Genomic DNA, 10,000 nt, shown 5'->3' with positions numbered 1-10,000 from the left:
ACAAAGCACGTCCTCACAAAAACCATTGCAGCTTGTGTGGAGGCTATTTATGATTTTATTTAGTAGGCCTTGATCACACCTTGCGTCAGTTTGTATTTAGTGACGGTGAATTATTTCCTTGTTGATTTTAAATTGTTACTAGCCCCTTTGATTACTTTATAATTCTTCACATTGCCATTTTGGGAAATCAGTCACTGATTCCAGTCGCATTCTCCATAATATTGACAGGGTGAGTTGGCGTCTACCAGCCGTGATAGACTGAGCATTACTGAGGAGTATTAATTTCCTATAAAAAAAATTAGAATTCTAATCGAATGCATCCCGTTCAGAGCGGGGAGGGTTTTCTTCCATGTCAATATAAGAGACCATGACGGAGAGACAGGCCTAATAGAGACCAATGTGGAGGGTAGCAACGCCACTCAATGAAGATAAGGAAGGTGATTGATTCGGCAACATCGCTTGGTTCAGGGAGAGTAGGAGCTACACGTCACTGAAATTCAAGGTACATAACTTGGTGAAGACCTGGATGGAGGCTGCTTCGAAGGAGGTCCCAACTGAAGTCACCCTTTTTGGGTGAGCAGGTCCTGATCGACCTCTTCCCCAAGCATAATGCCGCCATGCCATTGACTCCTGCAGTTGAGCGCCTATTCTCTATAGGCAAGGATATTGTGAGGGCTAAGAGGCCCACCCTGTCAGATGGTAACTTTGGGAGGCTGATGTTTATGAAGGACAACCAGCTTCACGTCAAGGCGATGGAAAAGGCCCAGCCAGACAAGTACACCTTGATCATCATCTGATCTTACCATGATTCTTATGCTATACTATACCTTTTTGATTCGTTGAACAATAAAAGTATGTTGATTGAAAAGCTAATATTTAATTTCATTTGTTCATGTAATTATTTGCGTACACCACGATCATCATCATCTGATCTTGTCATACTATACCTTTTTGGAAACTCTACGTCTAAGCTACAACATAAAAATGTCAGCTTCCTAGGTCTCTTTTTAGGTGCTTTACAGCCCCAAAAACCAAACCGAAACTAAATTCATATGATAAAACTTAGCGGTTATCATTTAGCATTAGCTTCCGTCAATTTTCTTCTACCTGTGTCGCAGATTAGCCGTTAGCGAGGCTAACTATTTGGTTAGCTGTGCCCATCACAGTACACACACACACACACACACACACACACACACACACACACACACACACACATATATATATATACATATATGTAGATATATGTACATGCATCTATATATATTTATATATTTATACATACTTCGATATGTTGGAAAAAGGTGTAGGAGGGCAAAGAAGCCTGATCGACGTGGTTTATTTACTTCTTTCGTTCTGACTTGCTATCTGCCCTCCTCTCGCCTCTAGTCCTAAAGGAAATTTTTATTTTCTTCTGCGCTACCAATATTCGTTTGTCTGGTAGCAGCACGGTCCTTTTGTTGTATATGTATAATTATCATATTTTATTTTGTCCTGTATGTTTTCGTCCTTATCATGTACGTTCATTAGCTACTCCAAGTGGCTTTTAATTCTGGCGCCACCGTTAGTGAATAATCGCAACGATAAAGGACGCGAAATTATAAGTGTCTTATTTATGTAAGTGTTGAAGAAACAAATAGTATCGAAAGTATATTCTGTATCACTTAAATTGCCATGTGCCTCCAAAGGCCAAGACATCAAATAATGTGTAAAACATAAATTAAAGTTAAAAATGAAAGTCATTCCTTGCCTTAGTATAAAACCACATATATCCACTGTCGGTACTGGGGGTTGCGTACAGTATAAACGAGGGGATTAATTCGCTGGTACATATTTTATTCACCTTAGTAATATGGAAGGCAAATTCAACTTCGATGGGTTTTGAAACCAGAACTTAATAAGACTAGCTAAATGAAACAAAGCATTACATTCGGTAGTCTCTGAATTGTGATATACATTGCTGAGGGCGAAAATAACAATGGTAATATAAATGCATGTATACAAACATGTATATGTGCACGCGCATATGTGTGTATATATGTATATATACATGTCTCGTTGCGTGTGTATGTCTTTGCCTGTACATACATACATATATGCATACATATATATATACATCTATATATGTATGTATATGTATGCATATCGTTATATACATACATATATATGTTTACATATGTATGCATATACGTATGTGCGTAGATATGTATGTATATGTACATATATATGCATATATATTTATATACGCACGCGTATGTATATGCTTGTGTGTATGTTTGTGTATGTATGTTTGTATGTAAGTATATACATATATGTCTGCCTGTGTGTATGTGTGTGTATCTGTGTGCATGTGTGTGTGAGTGTGTGTGTGTGTGTGTGTGTGTGTGTGTGTGTGTGTATAAAAGTATTGAGAGTAAAGACTTAGGAAATAATAGCTGTATGAATGCCATACTAATTTCTGCTCAGTAACCAAAGACCATCGACCTAAAATAGAAGTAGCCCAGCAGAAGTTCTATAAAAGACTCCGTAAAAGAAAGTAGCCAAATCTATGCCTATTGACGTATAACAGTTAAAGAATGTTCTTAATGTAACCAATTGCCATTCTCTGACTGCTATATAATGGAAAGCATTAACACAATGAATATTGCATTGCTGCTACGATAATGAAGCGAGCTGCATATTTTTCTTAACCATTCGCTTTAAACCAGTTCCGTGTATAGAAAGAATATGGTTTTTGTGCGCACGCTCAAACACACACACGCTCAAACACATACACAAGCATACATACACTGACACAAAAAGGACCCCAAAACGTGTACGTTATACAGCTAATAAAGTAATAACAGTTGTTTAGTGAAACGATGAGTTATGAGAGAAATCAGTGGGGTATTTTCCAATTTCATTAAACTTTTTGTTGAGATATGACGGCAGGGTTTCAAATATAACGACGGGAAAATATAACAATGGGTCAAGAAATAGAAAATAAGAAGAATAAGCAATATAATCTCTCGTCCCCGACTAACGACACCAACGCGGCTAATAACAAGAGTACCAATAAACCCAACACCATCGCCACTATTACGCAATCACCATTATTATTATTATTATTATTATTATTATTATTATTATTATTATTATTATTATTGTTGTTATTATTATTTTATGTTTGACTTTTGTTTTGCATTTGTACAAGTTGGATCCAAGTCTCACACAGAGACCTCAAGAGACAACAGGTTAGAAGTTCATGTAGGTGTTATTATTTATATTACTATTATTGAATGAGAGAGCAGTGCATGCCATCAAATGACACTGGGGTAAAATATACTAATCCCAGTACACCCATCATGACTACCCATCTGATAAGTGTCTATCAGGCACATACATCTCAGCCATATTTTCGCGATATGGTAATCTCATATCAAGATAAACAGCACATGACCTTGCAGGTAGGGGCCCAGTTAGGATTTTCTTCACGTCGAGTAGCCCATCCCGCTTAAATGCTCCTTGAATAAGGATTGTATAAGGATTTTGAATGAAACACCTATGTTTCCTGAGGTGAATTATTCAAACCCCAAAGAATTCCTTTACTGTCTGAGTTCAAATGCCGCCGGCGGTCGACTTTGCCTTTCATCCTTTCGGGGGTCGATAAAATAAATACCAGTTAAACACTGGAATCGATGTAATCGACTTATTCCTTTCCCAAAATATCTGACATTGAGCCAAAATTTGTAACCATCATTCTAATTGTTCCTACTACTACTACTACTACTGCTACTACTACTACTACTACTACTACTACTACTACTACTGCTGCTGCTGCTACTGCTGCTGCTGCTGCTACTATGCTGCTGTTGTCATAGCGTTCCTGCTGCACTTACAAGTGTTTGCTTGTAAAGTTATACTATTTTTCATAAACCTGAGTGCTATATAATGGATATTAGTTATATTCCCTTAACAGAGAAATGTAGAATAACACCTTCACTTTCTGATGCATATCATCAACATTTTTAGTTCATCCCTTGTACAATATCTACACTGAGGAGTTTTAGATAATGTACAGTTTAATTTAGTCGGATTATTTTTTACTCCCTAGAGGGATTTCTGCCCGAAATAAACGATTGTTCCATTTCTCTAATATCTTGACGATTATATGTTAGAATGTAAATTACATTCTCATACCCACGCTATGCATTTTTCCAGATCCAATCAATAAATGTTTCATTTCCTCCCTACATTTTAAAATATGCATCTATGTTTAAGACTTAGAGCATTAGTTGTAGTCATTTGTATGCAACACGCAGACATGGAGAGTGTTTCTCCTATAAACATACAAATGTCATAGAATGAGAACCTCTACAAGAAATCTTGTTATCTGTCTGGAAGAATTTTCACGTTTGTGTGCCATTTTTAACTATGAAAGCCATTTTCCTGCTAAAAATATCAATTCTGCCCTGCTATCTGGGTTTTTAACATTGCTACAAGGACATACCTCAAAAGTAGGGGACAACAGTAAACAGAATCGACTTCGGAGACGTGAAAGGCAATTTAAGCCGCGCTGTGATTTGAACTTAAGAAATATGCTGTACAGTATTTAGTCCTTTGTTCGATTATTTATGTTAATCCCCGCTTCTGGTAACATATTGATTTATTCTTACTCAGTATGTGTGCAAAAATAGCTGTGAATTCTCTATAGACTACAGACACAGAAGTATGATATTGTATTCGCTTTATTGCTATTTTTTTTTTTTAGTCATGAGAATTATGGTTGCTAAAGAGTTTTGGTCTTTTATCTCTTTTTCTCCATTCTATTACTATATGAAATGAGAATGTTTGTCAATGCTGTTGAAACTACGAATCAGCTTTGCTTTCTCAGAATAGTGAAAGTGTGTTAAGGTTCGTTTTTATTTTTTCCTAGCATAGTTTCAGTATTTTGCCGATTTTGCTTACTTTAGATATTGCTATGTTTATAATTCTGTTTTTAACTTTTATCTTTCCTATTCAATATGATGTGGTATCAAGCTTTCCTTTCTCCATTTTTTTTTTACTATTAGGCTCTTGTTTGTTATTATAATTATACTATTTCTACGTCTGATGCATTTTATAATTTAAATAGTGTTTCTGTTTACATTGTTTCACTTGTTGGAGTCTAAATATGACATTTCCTACAGAAAATCTGTGTTTTTCCCTCAAATAAATATATGTGTTTCATATTTATGTCGTTTTGAAAACAATATTAGTCTGGGAAGGCTAAAATAAGAAGTGGGGGTTACAGTTATGGCGAAACATTAAGTAATTGCATACCCACGACGTACTATACAGTCAACCTCAGACGGCTTTATATGAAATACAAATCAACCTTTTAACCTTAGCTTCAATAATAGTTTTTTACTTTCAATTCTTTCAACTCAGTCATATATTTGAAGTTAATGTTTTGAGATGATTTAATCTGTGCTTCGTTAACGAGTTAGAAACTCTGTGTTTATACTTCGTCACTAGACGTTAACAAGTGTAAATATTACTAATACTGACAAGATTTTTACTTGAGAACTATTCTAATTGTGGTTTTATCAAGGTTTTCGACAATGTTTTTGTTTTCTAGTTTCTAGTTTAACTCTTGTTTTGATGATGTTAATTTATATTTATGATGCAGCGCCATTTGATGATTGTATTTACCACTGTTTGTTGTTGTTGCTACCGCTGTTGTTGTTGTTGTTGGTATTGATTTCGTTTTACTAGAAAAGAGGCATAGTCGATAAAATAAACGCACCAAAACGAAATAACGATCAGTAGGTGGAGCAAAAAAGAACAACAACAACGGTAACAACACTAATGATTTCTTGCACTGGATGAAAGTCACACATTTTGAAGAAAGCTCGTGTCATTTTAGTAATTACAGTAGATCTTCCTTTTTATTTTTATTCTGGGTTGATAAAATAAGTTCCATGATGGTCATAAGTTCGTTCAATCAGTGTCGTACTGAATTTATCGGTGTTGGATGATAAAAATTTTAGTGTTCTTCAGCATAGCACCAAATTAGAGCAAACCAAATATGGTGATGGGTCAAGTTGCTTCTCTTCTGTACGTGGGTGATATCTTTTCCCATAATTTCTATTTATTTCACTATTATCAAAGCAATGGTATAATGTAGACTTTATTGTGCTTTTCTAAATAACTTAAAGAAGTGATAGAAATGCTAGAAATAGCAGCCAAATTTCTCTAAATTCATCCCTACTATTTTAGGAGAGAGAATTCTACATAATAATATATCCTGATAAAAATAGCAGCTAAATCGCTCTCTGATTACATATTTGCCATCTTATATAAAGAAAGGATATATTTAATAAATTAGTCCCAGACACGAATCTAATTCAACGTATCAGGCACGGCTGCAATGCCAGCAGATTTTTGACTCGTTAATGTATGGTCTAAATCTCGTAACGATGCTCCACTTGATGGTTCTGATATATTACAGTTCAGAAGGTTACAGTTATAGCTTTGTGCTTCAAGTTTTGAATTTTTCTTCTTATCTACGTGCTGGAAAGAAGACTGGTGATTGGCGTAATTCTGAAGTTACCTTCACACAGTCTAATGTATTTTCTCTTTCGGTTCCCTTATTTCGTCGGAGATAGATGGCCGCGGTTCTGCAGACATCTGTGTTAAAAATGCGTACATGGTCTAAGGGACAAGTATTTCGAGTGGATGTCTTATATCGTTTACTTGAAATGATGCACAGATTTAGTTCAAATTCCACCGCGGTCGACTTTGCTTTTCTGAATCGATTGGAGCCATTTAAGCCCCGGGTTCGATTTCATATTCATATCTACCTTTTAAAATTGCTGGCAAACAACTCCTTCAATCTTTCTCCTCTTTCTCCTTCCAGCAGGACAGCTTTCATGCCTTCATTGTACTCCTTGGGCGCCAATTTAATCCTAATTACGTTCTTCATCTTTGCAATCTTTTTTCTATCTCTACACTTTTTGTGTATTGTATCATATGTCTTAGATTTTTCCCTTTGTTGTCACTCTCTGCTTTCTTTCACCGATCTCTTCTTCTATTACTGGTATTCCTATCTCTGTATGTCTCTCATTCTCTCTTTCATTTTTCTTCTGTACTCTCTCCTGTTTTTCTAGATGATGGTAACGGTTTCTGCGGTCACCCCTCACTTACATTTGTTGACCTTTCATTTTTTTCTCTCCTCGTTCGATTTTTCATGTTTTCCACTCTGCGTCTTCTCTCCACTTGCCTTTCTTTTCTTCCTAAGACTCTTTGGTGGTGAGTCTGCGTTACTTTTCTTTCTCTATACCACTGTATACTGTTCTTCCACTTTTCCTCCTCTGCGGTTAAACTCCTCTTCTTCTTGATGTTCCTTCTCTATCTCCTCCTCTTCGTATTTCTGGGGGCACATAGCTTTCAGATAGCATACAGGAGGTCTTCCTTCCACCACAATTCTCAACCTCGTCTCGTCCGGTAGTACCAATTCTTCTGCAATTTTGTGGAGGTCTAGTAAGCTTATGTGAACCGATACCTCCAGTCCATATCCCCAGCAGTTCACCTCCGTCGTTCTTGTGGTCTTCAATATTTGGGTGTCGTCCTCTGTGTTATAGAAGCTGGCTGCCACCAGCCACGTCAATTTCTGGGTGCACTCTACCAATCCTTACTCTGGCCGTACGTTTGCCACATTAAGTTGGTAGTAGCACCCACTCAGTTTATCTCAAAGGAACAGTGGAGTGTTTTATCGCTTCTTCTTCACTCACGAAGCGTACCTCCACTGTGCTGTATTTTTTCCTCTGGTGTAGAATGTCGTTAGCTCTTTACATTCTTTTAAGCATTCTTCAACCACCTCCACTGCTGCTATTTCCACCATTTTTGTCGTAAGGGACAGCGTTCTATATATTATTGTTTTTTTCTCTGTTTTTTTTTCTATGACTTCCTTAGGCGGAGTCAGCCTCAGGCTGTCTCCCTCCTTTCTCAATAATTCGTTATACTTCTTGAAATTAGTTTCGTTTAGTTTAATTTCTCTAACTTGTAGTATATCTGCTGTTAGAGTCTTGCCAGTTATTGCAGCGTAACTGCCTACTGGTACTTGTTTTCCTTCCATAATATTATCCACAACTTCGAGCAATAATTCAGTAATATAACACTTTAACAATAACAATGTAACAATAACAGACTCACATGGAGCGAATACACATTAACTGTAACAGGGAGTAAAATTACTCGACACGACACTAACGACAACACAAACGTCCATATTTCTTTTATTAGACACAGGCCATCTATAAAGAAGGGACAGCACAAGAACAGACAAAACAATAGAATGGGTTACAGAAAAACATACCGAATGAATTATGGATGTAATAAAAAATGAGGATGGAATAGCTTACCTACCCCCATAAACAAGCAGTTCCATTTGACTCTTTTTAAATGAAAATTGATTAACAGTTCAATATCTGTCTTGCATCTGTTGGTTTCCTTTTTGTTTTAAATTCACACAAAGTCATTATTTATAATATATACTCCATTAAATCTTCGAAGGCCATCACCGGCGGCCATTCGTCGTTGCGAATCTGTCTCCTTGGCATCTCTATCCTTTCCCCAAACAACTCCTTCAATCTATCTCCTCTGTCTTTTTCCAGCAAAACAGCCTTCAAACCTTCATTATTCTCTTTGGCCGCTAATTTCACTCTGATAACGTTCTTCATCCTGGCAATCTTTTTCTCTATCTCTACACTTTTTTGTGTATTGCATCATTGTTCTCAGATTTTTCCTCTTTGGTGTCACTCTCCTTCTCTCCTCACCAATCCCCTCCTCTGCCGCTGGCATTTCTATCTCTGTCTGTCTCCCATTATGTGTTGCTATCATCTCTCTTTCGTTTTCCTTTCTCTTCTGTAATCTTTCCTCCTTGTTAGTTGATGGTCTCTGCGTTCGTTCCTCACTTTTGTTGACCTTTTATTTTTTTTCTTTTCTCATTTGTATTCTCTTGTTTGTGGCTTCTGGCTTAAAATCAGAAACAGAAGGGTTTATCATAGCAGCTCAAAATCAATGCCTACCTACAAGAAACTACCAGGCCAACATACTAAAGAACGGCATCTGCCCAACATGCTCTGTACGTAAACAACAAAATAAAGTCATTGATCATGTTGTCTCAATGTGCAGACTTTTGCACCTACAGAGTATTTCAACAGGCATGATAGAGTAGCGCGATATATTTACTGGGTAATTTGTAAACTCCTGGACTCGCCCCATCATAAAACTGGTGGGGAACACAAAACACCTCCAGTGCTTGAAAATGATCATAACTCACTCCTCTGGATCTTCACCATTCAAGATGACAGGAAGATAGATGCGAATAGGCCAGACATTATATTGAAAGACTTCAGACAAAAACCATGATTCCTTATTGATATGGCTGTCCCAATCGATATAAATATACCTGTTAAATTCTATCGAAAACTGAGCAAGTATAAAGATCTTGAAATAAAAATTGGTTAAATGTGGAACCTCAAAACTAGAACAATACCTGTTGTCATAGGTGTCCTAGGAATGATAGCAAAAGGGGCTGATTGCTACCTAGCTCAGATACCGGGAAACCACAAAATGGTAGAAATTCAAAAGATAGTGCTCATGGGAACTGCCCATATCCTACGTAAAATACTGTCTAGGTAATTTCAAATTTTAACATATACTCATAATTCTCTTATGTTTTCTTACACATTTTCTAGAACAGTACTCTATGCAAAACTAAATACATGACACCCTAGACATAACACCAACATGGACTTCTAACTTGTTTCTCTTGACGTCTCTGGGTTAGACTTGAAGCCAACTTGTACAAATACAAAGCAAATGTCAAACATAATAATAATAATAATAATAATAATAATAATAATAATAATAATAATAATAATAATAATGATGATAATAATAATAATAATAATAATAATAATAATAATAATAATAATAATAATAATAATAATAATAATAATCTTTTCCATTATAA

This window comes from Octopus bimaculoides, chromosome 2, assembly GCF_046866305.1.
Source record: "Octopus bimaculoides isolate indiv1 chromosome 2, ASM4686630v1, whole genome shotgun sequence".
Lineage (NCBI taxonomy): Eukaryota > Metazoa > Mollusca > Cephalopoda > Octopoda > Octopodidae > Octopus > Octopus bimaculoides.
The sequence above is the reverse complement of the archived record's forward strand: the minus strand, read 5'-3'. Positions refer to the sequence as shown.